At 40.0% G+C, this 25,222-nt stretch overlaps 1 protein-coding gene across 1 annotated transcript in view; it reads right to left on the bottom strand.

Moving 5' to 3' along the window:
- The window catches only part of CSMD2 (CUB and Sushi multiple domains 2), a 948,969-nt gene that overhangs the window by 510,194 nt on the left and 413,553 nt on the right, over positions 1-25,222 (bottom strand). The window lies entirely within an intron of this gene.

Consider the following 25,222-nt stretch of genomic DNA (forward strand, 5'->3'; position numbering starts at 1 on the left):
GAGAGAGGGCTCCCCCCTGTTCCCCGCTGCTGCCGCCCGCGCCGCCGCGCCTCTCCCCGCCCCACGGCGCCCCCCGAAGCTTTACGCGCGGACACTGAAGTCCTCGGCAAAGCCGGTGTCTGGGTGCGTAAGTGTTCGTTAAGAACACGTTCGCTCATCTCTAATGCCAACAGCAAACAGTTTAATCCAATGACAAAGACAAAAAGCACTCAGTGCATCCAATGAAAAATGTATTGCATGGCCGAGAATCAATATTTTCCTATTTACTTATAGGCAACATCTTATCACGACTATTTTCTGTACAGAGATGTTTTTTCTATATGCGGCCCATGCAACACCATATGAAAGTTGGACTTTGTATGTTCTGCCTTAGCTGCTCTCTAACGTCATGCTGGTAGAACAACTGTATTTCTTCTCAAATGTCCCTTGCTTGCAAATATCTATCCCAAGGTAGGAAACTTATTTCGCTGATGTAACAATTTACTGTAGAATCCACTATTGTAGTGAAGACAATTTTATGAAACCTCTCTAGCGGAATATGATTTTTAGGGCATTTTTCTCTTTAATAGTCTTTCCGTGGTTTTTCCACATTGACTTGAATTGAGAGGACATTTTCCAAGTGACCGGCCTGTTTTGCACCTTAATGACCAGGCTGTTTTCTTAGGCCTCTTTCACATGAACGTCATTTTAGCACTCCAATAGCCGCACTAAAAAATAGTGGCTATCGGAACGCTAAATCGCGTGAACAAAGAATAGTCGCAAGCAGACCTCTTTCACACAAGCATCATTTTAGCAATCTGATAGCCGAGATAGAACTTGTCTTATCTTTTGATGGAACAGCGCCGGCAGCTCTATAGTCTCCTATGACAACATAATTCTCTGGATCAGTATGATTATGGCGATATCAAGTTTCTGTATATTTTTTATGTGTAGCTACTAGAGATGAGCGAGCGTACTCGCTAAGGCCTTAGTCAGACGGGCGTTTTTAGCCGCGATATGCGCATGCGTCCGGCGATTTTATAAAACCATTGCTTTGCAATGGTATCGGACACATGAGCGCTTTTTATGCGCTCGTCCGATAAATTATAGAACAAAAAATCGCAGATCGCACCTATCTGCGATCTGCGATTCCTGTTCTCTTCTGTATATGCGCTCAATGGGACCGGTGGCAGCAGCGCCGACCCCATTGAGAACATATAGAAGACAAATCATTCTTCTCTGCCACACCTGTAACAGCTGTGGCAGAGAAGAACGATGTTTGCCCATTGAATTCAATGGAGCGGCAATACAGCCGCTCCATTGAAAGCAATGGGCTGCCGGCGTGCGCGGGGTGAATTGTTGGGAAGGGGTTAAATATATAAGCCCTTCCCTGCAATTCATCCTAAAATGTGTTAAAATAAAAAAAAATTGTATACTCACCTTTCCGCTGCAGCCGGAGTCCAGCCGCGGCCGCTGTCAGTTCTCCTGAACTGCTTCTCGGCACTATTCAGCCGGCGGGGCTTTAAAATCCCCGCCTGCTGAATGATCTGCCTCTGATTGGTCACAGCCCTGACCAATCAGAGGCCGGTTTCACTCACACACCCATTCATGAATGGGTGAGTGACTGCTGCCTCTCAGCGCTGAGCCAATCAGGGGCAGGTCTGACTCACATCCATTCATGAATTCATGAATGGGTGTGAGTGAGGCATGCCTCTGATTGGCTCAGCGCTGAGCCAATCAGGGGGCAGGTCTGACTCACACCCCCTTCACACCCACTGCAGGACGGCCGTGCGGAGCTCCGGCTGCCGGGAGAAGGTGAGTATACAATTTTTTTTTATTTTAACACATTTTAGGATGAATTGCAGGGAAGGGCTTATATATTTAAGCCCTTACCGACAATTCGCCCGCAGCGCATTGCTTTAAATGGAGGCGGCTCTATTGCTCTATTGCTCATCTCTAGTAGCTACTTTTGCACACTAGAAACACTTTAAAAAATAAAATAATTTGTCTGTTGCTGCATTACAAGACCCATCAACAGAGATTTCTAAGGACTTATTTTTGCAGAACAATCAGTACAATTTTGGGCTACAAATGGCTTTTTGATTGCTTTTTATTCTGCATTTTGGGAGATAAAAGTAGCAAAAAATAGCAGTTGTAGAACAGTTTTTTCTTTTTACCGTGTTTGAGGTGCAGCATAAATGACATTTTGCAGGTCATGCCATGACAGTGATAATAAGTTTTTAAAAGAAAAATAATTTCAACTTGCATTGCCACATTCCAAGAGCCATATTTTTTTTTCCCACCAACATAGCTATGTGAGATCTTGTTTTTTTGCAGGAAGCGTTGTAGTTTATATTGATACCATTTTGCTGTACATTTGACTTTTTGACAGCTTTGTATTGCATTTTTTTTCAAGACGGATAGACAAAAAATAAAAACAATAACAACTCTGAATGTTTAAAAAATTAATTTATGGATCACTCACCATGTGGCATAGTTAAGTAAATATTTTCATTGATCAGGTTGTTTTGAGTACGGTCCTACCTATTTTGTGTATGTTTTTTAATTATGTATTTGATTTTTCTTATTTCTAAACTTTTTTTGTGCTGACATTTTTTTACACTGGATATATATTTTATTTAACTAAGCTTTAATAAACTTCTTTAACCCTTTCCAATCCAATTTATATCCTGGTTTTCCTAGGGGGCTTACCCTTTACTGCCGTTTTACAACGGCGCTATCTGCTGGCTAAAGTCAGTACTGCTTGAGCTGACACATTAGATAGGCTCCGACAGCAGAGAGGCAGGCAATATACAGTAAGAGAACGTCTTCCAACATCGGAGCTGTACAGCCTTAAATCATAATGTCTTCAGACGTCAGACAGTGGATTGGAAAGGGTTAAACAATGCTTTTTAGTGCCTTAAGGGGACTTGAAAATGTGATCATTTGATCACTATCATAATACACTTCATTACTTCTGTAATGCAATGTACTGTGCCTATAACAGAAGCCTATTAGACCCTTCCAGTAGCCTATTAAACCAGCAGGGTCTAATAAGCTGAGTGACTTGGCAGACACACATCACAAGGTAACGATGGGTGACAGGGAAAGCCCCCTCCCTCTGTCAACTGCATTTACACTGCATGCAGGAATCAAATTTTTCCACTCATGACCATTATAACAGGAGTCTGGCTGTTTATAAACAACCAAGCATCCAACCTGCTAGATTTCAGGAGATTTAACCCATGCTATATATTTATGATGACGTGAGTTTAAAGCCTAGGACCAATCACCCTATATTTACAATTCTTGTTCACTTAAAGGTTTAAAAAACATTATTTTCACCTGCCGAAACTAATTTGTGAGCTCCAGCAGCAGTAGAATAAGCTATATAAATAGGAATAATGGGAATCACTCCTAGAACAAAGACAATGTGACATGTCCCCTTCAGTACAGTTAGATATCATGCATGAAACCTGCAAAACACAAGTTATCTTATCAAGAGAACAAAGTTTTAATACAAGCTCATAATTAGTCTGCTTAATTAAGAAGATGAAACATTGGCAGCAGCTTTTGTATTAAAGCTTCGGTGAAGCGATAAGATGTGGACAGGATTGCTGAAGTGTTTACTCATACAGCAAGGAAAAAAAATATCGGAGCTTTTTGATTTCTCTGCAAGCCCCCACCCCGGCCCCCTCCCATTATTCTGGGATGGAGGAGATACAATCTCTGTGAAGAATTCATTTGAACATCGCTATGGCATGCCTGGATCTTGCCATCAGAAAATTAACGCAGCAGTTTTCTTTCCTATTTAAATTCTGCTTTGTATTTCAAATTACAAAACTATTATTTATTTATTTATTTGCGCCTTCTCCGGAGTTTGTAGAGAAATACGGGAAAACAGGTTTGGTAAACATCTACAAAAGCATAGGCTGCCATGATAAGAAATATTCAGATAATGTTTATGTAAAACACAAAGTAAATGCAACGCTAACACAATGTTATTATTCCTTTGTACCTCGTTTTAATGTCTGACTGGCAGCCTTGTGGCTTCTCTAATCCTTCCAAAGACTGTTGTCTTTCTGAACAAAAGGTTGTTACAATGCTTAAGAGAATGGGAAGATGGAACAATATCTCTGCAGCGCCACCTATTGGATGGCGGCATTCCTGCAAGTCAATGTCAGACTTTTTAGACAAGCCTTATAACAATAACTGGTGATTGTAAGCCAAGCTTAGAATTGTGAGAATGCTTCTGAGAAATAAATATCTGGAGTGCTTGGCATGACAAGTGCTCTATATACAGTATATACATCAAAATAAGTTTACTTGCTGTGTACATGTATCTGCCTTCATTAATGGGTATGGTAGTAATTAGGCAGGCTTCCTATAAGCAATACTTAGAGCTCCCACACACTTGCGTTTTTTGGTAACGCGATTGTCAATGGGACTTTCTAATGTTAAAAACGCAACGCGACGCAGTGCAACTTGCGTTTTTGGTGCGGTGCGTTTTTAACATTAGAAAGTCCCATTGACAATCGCGTTACCAAAAAACGCAAATGCAAGTGTGTGGGAGCCCTTACCTCTATATGTAAGGCTGCCATTAGGGCAGTTCAGGGGCCCAGACTATCAGGTGTAAAAACTCACCTGTGGTCTGTTATACACCCAATACTCAACAGTAAATGCATGGGAGATGCAACGTTTAATATGCTACACGTTTCGGCTATTAAAAGCCTTTTAATAGCCGAAACGCATAGCATGTTATTAAAGACGGGATTTTCATTATTATCTCTCGTCCACTTCTGAATCGTTTACCCCGGATCCTGTGAGCGCTATATCCATTTTTTATTCCATATGGTTTTATGTTTAAATGAGGGCTCCTTTCTGTGAGGAATCGTCTCGGATATTTGGCTTGCTCTCCAGAAGGCTGGATTATGAATGGGGATTATTTCTATATGCCTACTTGGATAACAGGTGCTAGTGGGTCCCCTTTATAGTAAATGTGTCCCACCTAGCACCAGGTGAGTTGATTGTCGTCTCATTGTTAGACTTCTCTATCTATTCCGGAGCGCTGTTTTAATCCTTGGTTTATTTACCAAACTTATCCTCAAGTAACTCCAACAGAACATGTCTTGTAGATCTTCTTAACATTGCATAAATGATTTATTTAGTTACGCTAAGCCATTTACTAACACATATGTTGTATCTATGGGAATTCTATCAAAAATGGCCTATTGTGATTGCTTGAGGACAAGCTTAGAAAACACTGATCTAAAATATTCCTTCAGTGCATGGGTAAAAAAAAGATCATTGTGAGTAGTCAGCGTTTATTTACTCTGCCATTTTTTATATGTAAGAGTAAATAGCAGTGGTCCATACCACATATTAGAGAGGGCTTCCCACAAAAAGTCTTTAGAACATGTCAATCAGCTCCATGACAAGAATAAATGGCTCCAGAACTGCTCAGTGAAGTCTTTAGTAAAAGAGAATGCAGAGAAACCAGTGTTCCCCAACTCCAGTCCTCAGGGATCACCAACAGGTCATGTTCTCAGGATTTCCTCAGTGTTGCACAGGTGATGTAATTATTGCCGGTGCCTCAGACATTGCCACAGGTGTTCTTACTATAGGATATCCTGAAAACATGACCTGTGGGGGTCCATGAGGACTGGAGTTGGGGAACACTGATCTACACAATACAAGAATGAAGGGGTCTATGTATTTTGTTCAACGCCAATATGAATATTAGGATATACAGTGTCTGAGGGGAAGTCCACCATAGTCTATGTAGTCAGCTAATATGAAATCTAGCTTTCGGAATACATCTTCATAAGCTATTATTTTACTGTTTACACTTTTCTAGAAATATTTCCTTTCTTGAAAAATATAATCCAAGTTTGATGGAGATGGATCATTGACCCAACTACTTTTCCCCTAATATTTGTAACAGAATCATGGTGTTTTTGCCTTCCTCTGAACCAAAATTGTAGGATCTTAGATTGAACTTCATGGACATGTGTCTTTTTTCAACTGTTTCACTATGTAACAAGAACCTCAACAACGTGAAATCGGAAAAAAGTCAGTGTCTGCATTTCATATAAATACTACATCTCGTTTACTGATTAATTAGCCAGTCTTTGTAATCTTAAACTAATTGAAACTTTCAGTTACTCCAAAAACATCTTAGCTTTGTATATTTGAAAAGAATATCTTCAACCTTAAAACACTCCCAATGGGAGCAAATTATGACTTATAAGTCGGACCTACTTATACATTATTTTAGGAATATATCCTTTAATCTCTGAAACACTTCTATTTCCTACCAAGTTACTTCCCAATTTAGCTTATTTCAGTAATTATACTGTAACTGTAAAAGGACATCGACTTTTTAAGGTTACTTGTGCATCCTTTATGTACATAAATGTTTTTCATGCTATTTTTCATACAATTCATGCCAACTAGTGATGCACTCAGCAACTAATGAGTGACATGGGACAGAGTTCAGCTTTTATATTTTTTTTATTTACTACACTGTGAGCATTAAATAGGGAGAAGGATGGTTTTTCATATATAAAGGTACCTTTACACAGGTCACCCACTGGCTGAATAATTCAAACGATAATTGTTTGGTGTACACATGACCACCGACAGGGTGACGGGCGATAAGTCGCTAGTTGTTTCATTTCAGCTCACCAAAAAAATAGTTGCTAGTTGCTCAAAAGTCATTCAATGTGAAGTCACAGTTGTTCGTATTTGAGCACCTTCTAAGAAATTTGCATGGAAATCTCCTCTATAAATGATATCTCAGCCAAAAACTAATGAACAATCATTACTTTCCGTAAAAGCAAATGAACACCTGTCATTCATACGCTTCAACGACTTTTCTGAATGACTATCTGAACGAAACTTGCTCTGTGTAAAGGTACCTTTAGTCCTTTTGTGTTGGTGTTGACTAATGAAATATGGTATTTTATGCTAGCAGGGATTAGTATAAATTAGTGCATTGTGTCTACAAGGATGCTCAATTGGTATGCAAATATGGAATCATTTTTAGTCTTAGTCTTATTCCTTGTTTTTGATCTAAAAATGGCCTCTGCCTCTTTCAAATCTGGTTCTACAACTCTTGGGGTCATTGAAGTTTCTTTGGACAATGCCAAAGGTGAGTATAGAAGCCTGGTTCTGCCACTCAGAATAGAAATACGCCAAATAATGTGGGGTTTTGTGTCACATCGTTCTCCCTCACTTGATTTGCGCTTTAATAATGTGCCCCATTTATTTCTAGTGACTTTTTTTGCATATATATTCCTATTTTTAAGGTAAAAAACTTACACTTTGCATACCAAGATGCTAAGGGCAAAGAGGCAACCAACAGGCCCACATTATAATTCACTTATTAACATAAGCCTGTCACCCACATAATAGGTAATGGCTGTCTAAGTCAAAGAGTCAAAGAGATGGGCCGCACTGGTCTTTCTCCACTCACAGCATGTTGATTGACAGCTCTCTCCCTATACCCAAGCAGGAAGAGAGCTGTAAGTCAACATGCTATGGGCATGTTTCAAGTCAGACTTGTAATTGGGGCAGCATGAACCTGGTCACCGGTTCCCTTTAAATGGCACCTTGATGCACAGATCATAGTGATAATGAAGAATACAAGAAATCTGCCTTAGAACTTATGTACATGACAGAGCTGTGTACATGGAATCTGTATGGCAATGCAAGAAGGCATCATAGCTTCATGTTATTGAACCACACAACCACCTTGTACTGCTGTAGGTATTCTACAATAGAAGCATAGGGACAAAACAAAGTTTGTACAGAGCTATATGGAGCAGATGAGAAATCATGCATTTATTCTGTATGTAGTTGACAGTAATGTAATTTTTTTAAAATTAGAATATAGTGTACTGTAATCAATGAACTGAGGCAAAGAAGGACGGAGATCTCTTCCGGCTGCCCATTCAAGTAAACAGGCAGTCATGCATAGATAAATGACTGCCTGTTTACACGGGCTGATCATCATTCAGTTTTTATCCCTGCAGGAACTCAATAATGAGTAATAAGCAAAAAATGATCGTACATCGTTCAGGTGTAAAGAAACCAAAAACTTAATAAGATCTGCCACTGGCATCTGCTAATTTGTTCTTTTTAAAGCTGCATGTTAGCATTACTATGACTGCTATTGAAGCCAAATCACATTGAGGGCTCAGTCACACGGGCGTTTATTGCCGCGATTTGCGCATGCGCATGCGTCCGGCGATTTTTTAAAACCATTGCTTTGCAATGGTATCGGACACATGAGCGCTTTTTATGCGCTCGTCCGATAAATTAGAGAACAGAAATCGCAGATCGCACCTATCTGCGATCTGCGATTCCTGTTCTCTTCTCTATATGCGCTCAATGGGGCCGGCGGCAGCAGCGCCGACCCCAATGAGAACATATAGAAGACAAATCATTCTTCTCTGCCACAGCTGGAACAGCTGTGGCAGAGAAGAACGATGTTTGCCCATTGAATTCAATGGAGCGGCAATACAGCCGCTCCATTGAAAGCAATGGGCTGCCGGCGTGCGCGGGGTTAATTGTCGGGAAGGGGTTAAATATATAACCCCTTTCCTGCAATGCATCCTGAAAAGTGAAAAAATAAAAAAAAAAGGATGTACTCACCTGCTCCCGGCAGCTGGAGATCCCGGCGGCCGGCCTGCAGTGGGTGTGAAGGGGGTGTGACTCAGGCTTGCCCCTGATTGGCTCAGCCTGAGCCAATCAGAGGCTGATCTCAGTCACACCCATTCATGAATTCATGAATGGGTGTGACTGAGACTTGCTTCTGATTGGCTCAGCGCTGAGCCAATCAGGGGCAAGCCTGAGTCACACCCCCTTCACACCCACTGCAGGCCGGCCGCCGGGATCTCCAGCTGCCGGGAGCAGGTGAGTACATCCTTTTTTTTTTATTTTTTCACTTTTCAGGATGCATTGCAGGAAAGGGGTTATATATTTAACCCCTTCCCGACAAATCATCCCACATTCGCCCGCAGCGCTTGCATTCAATGGAGCCGCTGTATTGCCGTCTCCATTGAATGCAATGCGCTGGACAGCTTCGGCCCGTTTCTAATGAAACGCGGCTAGGAGCAGATTTTCGGGCGATTTTTGGGCCGATTTTTCGGCGCCGGTCACGCGATTTGCGCATGCGCATCCGTCATGCGATGCGCAAATCGCTTGAAAAAACGCCCGTGTGACTAAGGCCTAAAAGGGTATTCCAACCAGCGACATTTATGTCACATCCACAAACCCTCAAGATTGGGTCTGCCCCATCTCCACATAGGTGAAAGGTCCTTGAGATTTGGTGCTCATCTTTGGCGCATCCTGTGGATAGGCCATAAGTGCCTGTGTTGGGAATACACCTTTAATGTTTTAGACATAATATACTGTGTATAAATATACAGCAGAGAGACAAGTTAAATTCTTCCCTGGCAGAAAAAAAGGGTTTAAATACATCTGCTTCAATAGATTAGCTGATCCTATTACCATAATGCCTGTGTTTTTACCGATGAAATATTTAATCCCACACAACGTTCCATTTTCATCCTGGATCTATCCTTGCTGTGGAATTGAATTCATGAAAATAAATAAATGTAATGCTGCATGCATTTTTTTGATTACGCTCAGGATAAACACACGTTTCTCATTAGACCGTCTACATTTTTCATTAACAAACATGTCAGATTTTACCGACTTCCTGTCAAGCTACTGACTAATTTAGAATCAAGCTGCTGATTTTGACCATCAGAATGTAATATATGCGCTCAGTAGCATCTGTCGGATTAAAATAATCACCTTTCCTTGTTTGCTATTCCTCAAATCCCATGGAATTCTTTACATACCCTCATGTAAAAAAGTCATCATTCCCATAGCATGCTACAGTATTCACATCATGATGACTTTTCTTCTAGAACTACTCCATGTCGTTCCATACTGCCTCCCTTCATTTTCCCAGAGAGTTTGTATGCAAACTAGAAGAGCGTCATGGGCCATCTGTATTATTTGTGCTATGTACTTTCTCTCATGATGCATATGTTTCAGTTTGAACTCCCATGGGACCTTTGGTGCGCAAAGCCACACATAAATAGAACATGTTGCACATGTTGAGCAATGTGAGTGAACCCACTGAAGTCAATGAGTTCTATAGTAAGCGGATTATGAAAGCATATTTCTGGGCATGAAAACGTGCGCAAAATCGCCTTTGTGATGGAGCGCTTAAAAGCACATTCCACAGTCAAAATTCCACAAAAACCCTCATGTATGCAGTTTTTATGCAGGAACAAAAAGATAAGGGATGTCAATGGGACCTTTCACACAGACTAGTATTTGGTAGCAACACGCATTGCAACATGCAGCTGAATCTGCCAATGCAAAAATCCACACCCAAACATGTCTAAATGTGAATGTTGGTGCAGAATTGCGAGCAGAATTACTCCATTTTCAATTCTGCATCAAATTACACTTTTAAACCTTGATCACACCAGCATTTTTTAAAATTACAAATAGCCGAGCTAAAAGATCGCCACTTGCGTGTGTAAAAATCATGTGAACGGGCAATGCGCAGAAGACCTGAGATTCATGCACATGAAAATCGCCTATTCACTGGAGCAGCTACACTTTAAAAAGCACAGCTGCTCTAGGAGAAGAGAGAGAAGAAGCCCCATAGAGCCTGGCCTTTACCCGTAGCAGGGAGAAAGCAGAGCTATGGGGGATTAACCCATAGCAGGGAGAGATGCAACGGGGCTATGAGTTAATACCCCATAGCTCTGCTCTCTCTCCCTGCTATGGAGGATTAATCCATATCCCCATAGTGCAGAGAGAGTGGGCGAGACTAGAGAGTTTAGGCGGGGCTATAGGGTTTCTCACAGAGATTCCCCATAGCAAATATAGAGGGGGTAGGACTAGAGGGCCATTGCTAGAGGGTGGATCCCTATAGCCCTACCCCCTTTCCCACACTCTCGTAGAAAGCCCTATAACTCCGCCCCTCTCTCAGCCTGCTATAGGGAAATCCCTTGGGGAGACAGGTGAAGTCTTGGGGAACTACCCAGCAGTAGGGCTGGAGGAATACTCTGCTGCTTACAGCAGGACATTTAAAACAAGCTGCCCAGTAGCACCTTTTACATGTCCCATTGTAAATTCCTCTTAGTCCCAGCGGGGATTAGGGGAACCCTCAGGGAGTCCCCTCATCCTCGTGGAGACTAACAGGAGTTTACAGTGGGACATTTAAAATGGGCTTCTGGGGAGCACATTTAAGTGTCTTACAGTAAACAGCAGGGAATCTTCTTTTCCTGTGCAGGAGTTTTCATAGACTCCTGCTTTCTTAGACTCCATGTCCTATCTTTGTTAGGTGAGCGCCGTTTCGCGCGCCTCACATTCTGTTATGTGAGCGCTTTTATAGGAACCTATTGTTTTCTATTAGAAGTGCAATCTGTATGCTGCTAGCAGCGCAATAAAAATGCTTGTCTGATGGAGGCCTTAGACATGCAGGTTTCGGTGCATGTGTTATGGACAAATTTCGGGGGGAAAATTCTGAAAAAAGCCACACCTAAAAAGAAGCAAGACAATACAGAGAAATGTGACAGAAAGCAAACACTGGATATAAATAGTTTAGTATTTTTCTATTGACTTAAATCTGTGGGTAACTGAATTTTGGTGCAGAACTGCAGTCTGATTTAAGGTACTTTCACTCCGCATCTAAATCTCCATGGAGCAGATCTCCACCGCACCCCCAGATGAATCTCGGCTAACTGTCAGTTTATCCCTCTGCAGTAACATCACAATAAATGAAGCGATGGCTGCACACGTGCGGTCAGCACTCCATTCATTTCAGTGGAGTTGACAGAAATATCTGGGTGTGTGTCGCTCGGGTATCTTGACTGTCTCAATGAATGTGAGCGGAGCGCTGGTGAGCTTGCGCTACCAGCGCTCTATTCCCTTTCCTCCCCATTGTGGGGGGTGCAGCAACCCTGCAATGAGGGAGATGGGAGTACACAGAATCGTGATCCTTGAGATTGGTTGGGGTCTCAGTAGTGAGACCCCCACCAATTAGCAAGTTATTCCTATGGGTGCCTCATGTTACTGATAAAATAGAAATTCTCAATGGGATTATTTGCATCCTGCTTCATGTAATGATGGTTGGTGAAATAGACAAGTTGTATATTAACCATTTCTTCTGTAGGTAGACATACAGTATAAAACAATGGCTGAAAGGTTATTAAAACAAAGTTAAAATATGCTATACATCTATAAAGCATTGCTGGGATTTTTATAAGGTATCCACATTTTTCTTAACATATCTTTGTTAGAAATTGTATTTGCTTCCTGTATACAGTGACAACATAAGTGCTTTGTAATTTCATTATATTAACATTGCCAAGCAATTAAACACTTTAGAAGCGAGGGTTCTTTTTAGAAGCATCCCATGCAGGGACTTTGGGGCCCATAAAAAAGGGGTAGGTGGTAAGCACCTGTGCAGGGGTCCCAGCTTTATAAACCCTACAGTGCTAGCAAACAAGGATGCAGAACTAGCATAAGGATCCTGGAAAGAAGAAGAGGGCAAAAAGGAACCAAGATCTCCTATGCCAGCTGGTAAGGAACCTGGTAGTGTTAACCAGTGCTGAGGATACATTTACAATTACTTCCTTTTTCGAATCCTTGACTTGAGCTGTATCGAAGTTGTATTCTTTGGATGTCTTTAGGAATAAAAGCAGCAGACTAGATGTGTAATTAGATGCAAACTAAGCGTCTCTTGGCTCCTGCAGCAATTTCAAACTATCAATAAGGTTGAGGGAGCCAAACCTGCCCAAAGAAAACTTGTATTGAGGCTCAGAGATATTGGACTGGAAGCAAATTAGATCAATTGGATGAATAACATTAAAAAGTTAAACACCATTCAAAGGTCAGAGATCTATCTTTTGACACTCTGGAGACAAATCTCATCTTTAGTGTAGAGTCAATGAGTATTTTACAGCTATCTGAAGTTTTATATATATTCAAGTAAATTACGTGTGTTGAACATAGTATAATGTACGCAAAATGGAAACTACAATGAAAACTGTTTAAAAATATTGGGACCTTTAAATGCAAAATCTACCAAAACCAAAACAAATATGTATTTTTGAAGAATAAGTCAAGGCCAGACTAAATCAAGGTCTCGCAATGGCCAAGAAATATAAGATCAGGATAGTGTTTTATGTGATATTGTTTTCACAAGTACACATTACTGAAGCTAGAGGGATATTTTCAAGGGATACTACCATCATATAATGCTAAACATATTCTGATCAAGGGGATCTGACTTCTAGGACCATTGCTGATACTGAGATCAAACAGACCATGGTCTGTGAATGGCTCCTTGATAAAGTTTCTTTCACTGTGAGTGGACAACAGTTTTGGGCAGGAGAAAATCGCTTTGATATTCCCCCAAGTTGTACATTAGGAGTACCAATACAAATCAGGCTAACGTTGGTGGAAATGAACGACTTCAACTAAAACTATTAGTCAGGTTCAATTTAACAATGAATGTTCATTCCAACAGAGAGTCATCATCTGGAAATCAGTCGGCCACTCTTGAATTTTTCTTCTGTTAGTCAGTCAAAAGATCTTTCGTTCAAAGAAAAATCATTTGTGCATGAACACTCTTTTATTGAAAAAAATGTTCTCAGAAAGATCTGCCCATCACCCAGAGTTATTGAACATATATGATCAGTTTGAACAACTGTAATGGCCAATGTGGACTAAAATGTGTATGGCTGAGTCTACGAAACCAGGTGATGGTTTGTTCAATGGTTGTTGAGCCACCAACCTACTTCTATCTAATGAGCACGGCTAGTCTTAGTGTTTATTGGCAACATCTATTGATTCACATGCATATGAGGACATTTGAGTATATATATATATATATATATATATATATATATATATATATATATATATATATATTTGTAATTTTATGGGGGGTTTTTATGTTTAGCACACAGTCTGGTTGTATTATTATTTATTTTCATGCAGGGAAGTTCCAGAAGACTTACAGAGACATTAATGGAACCTGCAGATTCTGTTCTTTTTAGACAGTCAATCACAAGGCAGTAATAGTGGGAATATGACACCAATACCTGTTACAGCAGCAGGAAACCAATCATGGAGATATGCTGTCAAAGCTTCTTCCATGCTTACTTGCTGTCCTCATTTTCCAACTAAACTGTGCGCCAACCAATATGTACTATATAGCAAACACACATCCTTTAAAAAGTTAAGTTTGTAAGTTACATTATGCACAGATGAGAGGAATTATGTAATAATGAATATACTCCAACATGTTTTATTTATTTGGTAATTAGTTCTTTCCTCTTTAAGAGAATGTATCTTGACATTAGCTCTCATAATCGTCTCTAGTGTACTCCTCCAATACCGCTATAGATTTTGTTTCAATTTATCAGAACGGAAACGTTGACCCTGTTTACCTGGTTCACAGTGAGATACTTTCTAGAAAATTGTTTGTTGGGCAAATATATAAAAAGTCTAATTACAGCAATCATAATAGATGTTGTATATAACATCCCATTAAACAAACAGCTAGAGATTTCCTTATTACAGTGCAATTTCCTCCAATTTATATTAGAGTTGGTCTTCTGTTTTATTAGCTTTATTTACCATGGTGGCTTTGTTTGTGTATGCACAGACAAGACGAACACAGCCTAATTATACCTGTTTTTTCACTCCTATTAAAAAGCTTGCTAGTTTTACTAATAGACTGTAAGTTGCATTTTTAGGCACCCTATTTTTACTCATTAAGTTGTATTTGTTGGCAGCCATACACCAATGAATGTATCTGGAGTGACAATTATAAGGGAAAGGGATTGACATGTTAGAATGAGTGACCCAATCTTAGAAATCTTCTTAAAGCATCGTTATATTGACCAGTTCTTAATCTCACAGATATGTACACTGTTCCATTCTTCTGCTTTTATAGGTTCCGATATGTTTTTTACTGCAGTAAATGGAAACAGAGTCCTTTCAGTAGGCTGACAAAACCCACAGAAGGATTAACTGGATATTTATAAAAATCTAACACAAATCCTATTACAAAATGAGCTTGTAACCCATTGAAACTGTAGGATGACAAAACTAATCAGCTTTGGCTGGCGGCACTGGAGAAAAAAGAAGGAAGAATAAAATGAGATCAGATACACAGATGTTCCATATCTGCGTATCTGAAACGCGTAGAGAGTATGTGCATTGTAGAGATTAGACAGGATGTTTTTTCAAAGCTACTTCTGTACTTGAGTAGAAAAACAAATTATGAATTACCTCCAAATACTGTAGTATACAGATACAGAGTCATAGATGTGAAACACATAGCTGTGATAACGAGGAGATGATAATAAATACACATTTACATCATGACACATTCTGCCATTGTACGGTATGCCATCTTATGCAACATCACATGCCTATTTGGGGGTGCACCTGAATAATATAAATAATTATATTGTATTAGATACGACCCCTTACAATGAGCTGATCACAGACAACGGGCTCAATCCGTCCAAGAATCTTTTATTATGGTTCATTTTTCCATCACAGAAAACCTTAGGCATTACATGCTGCCCAATGTAATTAATAGGCTGTCCATGTTATGTGTGCAATCATCGTACCTACAGAGAAGTAAAAGGCTCTTGCACTACTAGACGTACTTGAGCAAGGAAAAAGAGTGGAAATATAGCAGAGAAGAGTTACTTCACAGAGTAGACCTAAGGTCCGTCAAGTCTTATCTGTGAAGTAAGTCTTTTCTGCTATATTTCCACTCTTTTTTCTTGGTCAAGAACACCCAGTAGTGCAGGAGACTTTTACTTCTCTATACTTTATAACCGAGGCTTGATATCCCTGGGTACCTCCGCTGTTGCTCTCCCTGTCTGTCTGATACTTGGTGGAGATTAGTGCTATTGACCAACCCTAGAGGCTGAATTGGACCTTCAGCGTAAAGACCTGTCACCCAGACGGGTTCTCAACACCAGGTGAGTCCAATTTAGTTTATTATTATCCACATCATTACTCACATTGATCCGCTTTTGGAGCGTGGATATATTACTTTTTTCCAATCATCTTACTTGTCAGATTGGAATGCCCAACATCCCCCAAGAGCGGATGTGGTCCTCTCAAGTGTGAGACTCAGCAGAATTAGCAGGTGCAGGCAGGATCTTCATAAAATAAAGCTTTAATCAAAACAGGTGTGCATTTAGGTACAGGCAGGGGGTTAAGTATAGGAGGTGCAGAAGGTGCGGTCGCACATGGGCCCATAAAGTCTCTCTTCCCCATATTGCAAACCAATACTATCAATGAAACTTTATACCGTAGTTGGGGGCCCTGTTCCAGATTTTGCACTGGGGTACACAGAAACAGAGCATGAACATGCATGGAGGGCTTGGGTCAGAAGCAGGAACAAGACACAATAGGACACGAAGCATAGACACTGGGACACTGACCATTAAACAAAGAATGAACAGACAGGACAGATATAGTGGAACCTAAACTAAAAACTACAATCAGTGAGCATAGTGGATCCAATACAGGAATGGGATTAACTGTTTCTTGACTGAGATATAGCTGAGCATGGAAATAGAACAGTGGAGCGACGAAACAAAATAACAGAACTGGAAAATGGAACAGCAGATCCTCTGGGATCAAACACAGCAAAGTGTTAGATGTCCATGACAGTACTTTAGAGAAATACTTTTTACCCCTACATTATGCCTGCTTATTAATAGAGGACCAGAATTAGAGGACTACCCACTGTTAAAGAGGTTATCATATGAAGACAACACTCTTTTAACTTAAAGTCCAAGTGGAAATCAACTGATCACAAGTTCAACTTCTCTAACCATACTGTTCACCTGATTTGCCAAAGAACTGTTACTTTATTAATTGACCGCTGAAATATTGTCCTTTGTGCATCGAGGGCCTACTGACAACTGTGGTTGTAATAAACTGTTCAGTCCTTACAAAAATTACTTTTCGTATAAATGTTGCTAGTTTTACAAGTTTTGCAGGAATATGTTGGCTCACCAGTTTATTGTTTGCCACAAGCCACTGAACACTCTGGTACATGTATGTGACTGGGCTCATTATGGCATATATGGCTCATGTGCTTAGGTACAGAAAGTGACATCTGAGCCTGTGTCCTTGGAAGAGACATGTCGATCCTCATCTCTAGAGGTCCCTACTGGCCCATAGGAGTAGGGTCAATATGAAGTTAGCTCCCATCTTCGATTCTGTATGAGGGTCCAACCTCCACCCAGAGGCCTCTTTCATATGCAAAGAAACCTTTTCTATTAGTGCAAGAGGAATAATTTGGACCAAAGTTGCCATTTCATGACTTGACCAAAAGACAGAATATGTGAATACAAGAATATAATATTTCCGTAACAATAAAAATTAGTAATAATAATCATTATTAAAGAACATTTCTGACTGTAGTGGAACAGACTCAACTGAAAACATCCTCCTCTGTCAAGATATTAACATTTCTTTCAACTATTTTGTATATCTCTTCTATGGGAAATAATTTAGTTTTACTATTAATTTTCATTTTTCTTTTCAGTTGAATGAATTTATGTTTTGGGTCAGAAGTCCACATTTAATATCAGAGGTTATAATCCTGACATTTAGTACTGTATAGAATACAAAAGCCTACATACATCTAAATCCGAACTACCACAGTTTGATAAACCCCCACGAACTGAACATATACTGTATGTACTCCTTAGAGCATAACCATTTACTATAATATTAATATAATAATATTGAGTGCACATTTGACATCAGCTTCTATCTACAGGCCACCTGCAATCAAAGCCTTTAACAGATTTCTTCACTTTTCAATAACAGATTAACCCACTGGCTCCCATAGAATATTTATAATGTATTTGTGTTCATCCCTTGTAACCAGAAGGAGCATCTGTCATTGTAACGTACTTGTACTGTGTGTACGTCAAATACCCTGTCTGGGTGCCCAATTCTCTCTACCGGTTCCTCTGAAAGAGTTCTTCTCTTAGCAACTGTCCAAACCGACCAATGTTACAGAAGGAGAGAGCCAGAGCTGCGTGACTAACGGAACAATTATCGTTATGCTGCCAACATCACACAGCCATATGTTATATTTGCTAGCTGAGTGCCTGGCCCATATTTATGTGTAAAAGATTAATGCTTGGTCTACACTTTGCTTAGAATGTTGGCAAGTTGAATCCTTTATCACAGATCCCACAGGTCATATCTGATACCTTGAGTCTGTGCTGCTTTATGCATAAGCCAATTAAGAAAATGTTGAGGGATTGAAGTGATTCAACAAAGCATCCAAAGCATAGACTTCAAATGTATGTTTATACCTGTAGAAACATTGACAGTTAATATATCTCTCTTCTAATATGCAGATTGCTATAAATGCGGTCGCAGAAAATGAAAACTACAGTCGTCTAGAGACGAAGGTTGATTTAAATAGTGAAATAAGATCAATGTTAGACTGAGGTTCTTTGGGTTCACCATTTGAAACCATTCTGAAGGCCTCTCCTTAGGGATGGGATTAAACTGATGCTTTCCAATTGTCTCAAATGGGTTATTCAATTCGCAGCTGTTTGTAGAATTGAGGAGAAGCAGTGTCCCCAAACTGTTCTGCACTTTCTTTTAATGCCACTATGCCAATGGCATCACCTCTACTTACAGAGCAATAACAGGTCTGCCTTTCCTGCACCTCAAAACTTCGACCAGCTACTTCAACTTGCCACTCTGAGACAGCGGGCAGTGTACATCCCTTGACTCGACCTACTACTACTTTCAATGGCCTTGCCCAGGGCACCATTGCATTTATGTTACTTCATATATTCAGAAAGTATAGAGGTACATGAATGTATTTTTGCTACTAGGGTAGATGTTATTGATTTCTACTAAAGCCACTCAGGAATCATAGAAAGAGGACCTAGAGTTAAAGGGATTCTCTACTTTGGAAATACCTGATTGTTAGAATAGCCCCTCCAGGATAAGCTGGTCATGGAGTGTCCTGCTATTGGAGTCCCCATTATTCAGCTATAAGCCACAGAGGAATCCAGCATTAAAAGTGTTTATGGAGTTATCTTTAAAATAACTTTTTGTCCCTTGTGCTCAAAACTATATAAAATAAGCATACATGCCTTTTCGACAGTCCTGCATTACAGCATCTCACAGGTGATGCTACCTGGCCAGAAGGCCTAGTGACATCCTGTAAACCTGCCTTCTAATGTAGAAGCTGTCATCAGGTTTATAGGACACAATCATTGACTTCTCCACCAATCCTTCTATTGGCTGCAGTGGTCAAGTACGTTAACAACCCAAATGACCACTGCAGCAAACAGAGGACTGGGAGTGCAGCAGGTGAAAGTTGTGTGTTTTATTCATGTAGCCTGCATTCCCCACTGCCACCAATAACTCAGACAACCCCTTTAAGTGTTCAGCTCTTTTGCAGTGTTACCACAGGTAAAAAGAAGCATTATAGAATTTCAATTGAAATCAGTAGACTGTGTAATGTATAGACATGTTGGATCCGCTAGAGTGAAAGACGTTCTTTGTAGCCACTCTCTGCTCTAGGTAATAGATGAGGTTCCTCAATGGGCGACTACACTATAACAACTCAGAATATCCTTAAAGATACTTTGTTTGAACATCATTTTTCTAAGCCATACAAGCTCTTTATTACATTTTATCTATCAGTAATAATAATCTTTATTTTTTATAGAACCAACATATTCCACAGCACTTTACAAATCAGAGGTTGCATGTACAGATAAAATCAGACACTATATATAGTAGTAAGGCCCATTTACATGCAAGGATTATCGCTCAAAATTCGTTCAAACGACCGAATTTGAGCGATAATTGATCTAGGTAAATGCGGGCAGGTGAACTTAAAATCTATCATTGAACTACTGGAGAAAAAACAATTTGCTTTATCTGTCAGTAGACCACAAGCTCTTATCTCCATGGGGAGCTGGCAGTTAACATTGTATTCTACTGGCACCCACGATGAGAACAATGTTGGGCCTGTGATTAATCACTTGCTGGGCTCTGCAAACAGCTCCTGGAGGACCATTTACATGCATATGAAGATGATAAAGTGTTTATGGCCATCAGTGGTCATTAATACTTTATGCAAAAAGATTATCTAAAACTTTCAATTGTTTAAACGACTAGTGTGTGAGAACTGCAGGAGTGTCAACGAGAATCACCCAGTCATCAGTCTAAGATCATTAGACAGCATGGGTAGGGTGGTAGACAGAGATGAGAGAAGAGATATAGGGAGGTGCAGCACTGTGGAGAGCTTTATGGATGAGAGTGACTAGTTTAAATTGTATTCTAAAGCTGGGCAACCAGTGCAGTGACTGGCACAGGGTGGAGGCATCTGTGTAGAATAGAAAGATAAGCTTGGCTGCTGCTTTCAGGCTAGATTAGAGAGAGGAGAGTTTAGTAAGGGCAAAAATGATTAACTGCGAGTTACAGAAGACAAGAATGAATCACGGCAACAAGAGGAGATTTTACTGTTTGCACAGAAGGAAAAGAGTACATTTTGGAGATGTTTTTGAGGTGGAGTTTGAATATGAAGCGAGAGGAACTTCTGTGTCAACTATAACCCCAAGATAAGCAGGCCACCTAGGAGTTATGGTAGTACAAACTGAATTGGAAATATCAGGTGTAGGTAGGTTAGTAGATGGAAGAAACACAAGCACAACTTTTGAATGATTCGGGTTTAGATAGCGAGAATGTTACAAACAGTGGACAGACAGCTGCTGATGTTTTGTAGTAGTGCAGGGCTAATGTCAGAAAGAAGATATTGACAGAAAATCTCCAGGAGTTTAGAAGCAATGATCAATACAGGATTTCTATATAAAATAACTTTTTGCTTAAATTCAGAAGATCTCTCTCCTGTATAACGAACTTGTAGTGAAACAGTGCATGGATTCAATTAACATAAAACAACCCGTATCTCCAACAGTCTTTACACATTGGCATTAGAATTCGAGTTCCGAAAACCAGTAAACCACTAGGGACATAAAAATGAGTAACTGCTGCAGAATTTATGTCTCGCCTTTAAATAATTGTCTAATATACAAATTAAAGGGATAATATTGCGCCTTGCCTCTTGGATTTATGTTGAGCAGTTAGTGACGCTACATTTAGGAGTCTGTCTCATTCAGTCTGGAAGGAGACCAGAGCTTAATTGTGTAGAAAATGTTGGGTATAATTTGGCTGTTTATGAACTTCAGTGGTTTACGATGATTAATTTATCAACAATTAAGACATATTAATAATTAAAAGTTTAAGATAAACAGGGTGTTCTGAACATGCCTCCAGTGTAGGCATAACAATAATTCTGAAGAGCTCATATTCTCTCCCAATAATTACTCAAGTGACCTCAGTATGCTTCTTGTTGTAGTGGTGTAAGTGCAGGACATGCATGATTTATTAATGTATGGCTTTGCTATATTTTTGACATGCAAACTAAAACTTTCTCTCTACTCAAAGTAATAGTTTTAACGCTATTACTCATAGCGTAATATAAATATAAGTTATATTGAACAAAGTACATCAGGTGACAGCACAATGATAAATGAACTGCTAGTGATCATGTATATTAGATAGCAAGAAAGGAAGTTAATGCAAACAATGTAAAAGATGGGACAATACATATAGTCAAAAGGCTTGTATCTCCACACAGAATCAGTCAAAATATTAATACTAACATAGCAGGCAACCGAGAGTCTATAGAAGCAGATATATATCTAATATATAGCTAGAGAGAATATTTGAAGAATAAAATCAGAGGTAGATACTTGTCAGCCATAATTGTCATATCTGTTATTTAGGTTCAGTGCTAGTTACAGGACCCTCCTACAGTTCAGTGAAGGTCTTCATTTAGATAGACAGATAGATAGATTGATAGATAGATAGATAGATAGATAGATAGATAGATAGATAGACAGACATGAGATAGATAGATATGAGATGGATAGTATATGAGATAGATAGATAGATAGATAGATAGATAGATAGATAGATAGATAGATAGGAGATGGATAGATAGATAGATAGATAGATAGATAGATAGATAGATAGATATGAGATAGATAGATAGATATGAGATAGATAGATAGATAGATAGATAGACAGACATGAGATAGATAGATATGAGATGGATAGTATATGAGACAGATAGATAGATAGATGAGATAGATAGTTATGAGATAGATAGATAGATAGATAGATAGATAGATAGATAGATATGACTTAGATAGAGATAGATAGATAGATAGACAAACATGAAATAGATAGATATGAGATGGATAGTATATGAGATAGATAGATAGATAGACGAGATAGATAGTTATGAGATAGATAGATAGATAGATAGATAGATAGATAGATAGATATGACTTAGATAGATAGATAGATAGATAGACAAGACATAGATATTTATGAGATAGATAGATATGAGATAGATAGTATATGAGATAGATAGATAGTTATGAGATAGATAGATAGATAGATATGAGATAGATAGATAGATATGACATAGATAGATAGAGATAGATAGATAGATAGATATAGATAGTATATGAGATAGATAGATAGATATAGATAGTATATGAGATAGATAGATAGATAGATAGATAGATAGATAGATAGATACGTTTTAAGGTTGTGCCTCTGGGACCTGTGATTTTACAGGTTTCCTTCTGCACACCTACACAGATAGGGGTTAATTGAGCTGCCTGGGTGTGGTAATCTCCATTAGCCAATCCCCCTAGTCTGCTGCAGATAAATACCAGCAAACTCTTGTGAGTTTACTCACTGTTTTACTTTGTGTAAATCCCACTCTGGGTGCATGCTTTGTCTGAAGTGTTTCTCTCCTTCACTAAGGCCTCATGTCCACGGGCCCGCACGGTTTCCCCATGCAGAATCCCGCAGTGAATTCCACCCGGCCCTCAGACATGAGGCCAAAGAATACATTTTACTCTACTGTCCGGGCACAGTGGGGCTCTTCTCCATCTTGGCCAAATCTTCTTTCTTCTGCATGGCAGATATGCTCAGGGCGCCTGCGAAGTGCCACACGCATGCGCTGTGCCTTCTTTTATTTTTTTCTTAACTCCTGTTTTCCCACAGTCTATGGCATGTCTGCAGCTGTCACTCCGTCTGTGCTGCGGATCAGGACAGCTTCCATTGGCTTCAATGGAAGCTGCGGGAGCCATCCGGGTGGGAAAACTGAAAAAAATGGAGCATGCTGCAGTTGTTTTCCCGCACGTGCGATCCGTACGTTGGGGGAGAATGACATCTGGAGGTATTTAATTACCTGCGGATGCCCCGTGGTTTCCTATGGGTACTGATTTTGTAAATCAATTTATGTCATGGACATGAGACCTAATGATGGTCTGGGCACTTGCTGTCCCTCCCCTCCTTGCGTTCTGGGGTGTGTGCATTGAGTAGAATGTGGTGACTGCACAGGTGCAGGCGGCCCACAGGTTTCTCCCTACCCCCGGGCAGGTGCGGCCTCCAGACGTCTTATGTCTTGTGTGAGACAGATGGGTGATGCCTGACACTGTTCCCTATGTCAGCACAGTGGCTGACTATCTATTCCCCTGGTGTGAGGACACTTGGACTGGCTCTGGTTTACCATTTGTATGCATGTGATCTCTGGGTGGGATTCCTGTTATGTTGTATGCAAAACCATGTATGTTGGTGTGAACAGTTACGTGTGTGGTATGTCTGTGCAAATGACCAGACATGTGCTTTATGTGCAGTCCTGTTCTGTGTGGTATGTGTAACTTGGTATGCTGGTGTTAACAGTGATGTGTGTGGTATGTCTGTGCAAGTGGTCAGGCATGTGCTCTATGTGTAGTCCTGTTCTATGTGGTATACAATACTCTGTGTGGTATGTCTGTGCAGGTGGCCAGACATGTGCTTTATGTGTAGTCCTGTTCTGTGTTCTATGTGGTATGTGTAACATAGTATGTTGGTGTGAACAGTGACATGTTTTGTATGCCTCTACAAGTGGCTAGACATGTGCTTTATGTGCAGTCCTGTTCTGTGTTCAGTGTGTGTGAACAGTGTCGTGTCCTGTCTGTGTTTAGTGCATCTCTCCTGATTCCTGATCAGGGATAACTAGGTCCCAGATGAAGACAGTGGGGCCGACCTTACTGGGACAATTACCCTGCTTTTAGGCAGGGGTTCCCCACTTTCCCTGATTAGTAAGGGACAGGACTCCTTCCATCTTGCCTGGAGAGGTGCAGTTTGTAAGTGCAATACTCTGTGTGATTGCGGTTTTAAATAGGACACGTTTGTGTCTGTGCTGAGGCCTGACACTTTAGCGCGCCCAGCGGTCGTAACAATATGAGATAGATAAATAGATATGAGATAGATAGATATTAACTGAATATGAACATAAAAAGGCAAACACTAGGGAAGAGATTTATAAAGACTGACATTTCATACACCGCTCCTAATATTATAGCCATAAACACATGATGCGCCTAGTACATGAAGAGGTGAATGCCTCTCGGCTTCTCTGTGCATCTGCATAGGAATCTACGCCAGCTAGCAGTTAGAGTAGATTTCTGGTATAATTTATACATGAATATATCTGGAAGACCACACCCCTTCTTGACATGTACTGGTCTAAAATTCACAAACATTTCGCGCAAGTCATGGACCAAATTTTGAGGCTTTTGTAAAAATTAAATACATATACACATCTTAGTCTGATGTGGTGTGGTTTCTTATCAAAACAGCTCTGCCTTTACATGTATGCATTATGTATTACTAAACGCTTTGCCTTACACTCATCATCACCATAGCATCTACAACAAACTTCATGCCTCACATTATCTGCATTCACGCAAGCAGAGCAAAGCTATCTCTCTCAATCAACCACACAAGCCTACATTGTAAAGTGTACATTTTTTAATCAATTTTCTGCTAAGGCTCGACAAAGACAGTTTCCCGAAGTGGTAAAATTTTGATTCAACAAATTCTGAACTTAAAGGGGTTGTCTCGTGAAAGCAAGTGGGGTTAAGTACTTCTGTATGGCCATATTAATGCACTTTGTAATATACATCGTGCATTAAATATGAGCCATACAGAAGTTATTCACTTACCTTCCATGCGCTGGCGTCCCCGTCTTCATGGCTCCGTCTAA

This window comes from Eleutherodactylus coqui, chromosome 1 (assembly GCF_035609145.1).
Source record: "Eleutherodactylus coqui strain aEleCoq1 chromosome 1, aEleCoq1.hap1, whole genome shotgun sequence".
Classification (NCBI taxonomy): domain Eukaryota; kingdom Metazoa; phylum Chordata; class Amphibia; order Anura; family Eleutherodactylidae; genus Eleutherodactylus; species Eleutherodactylus coqui.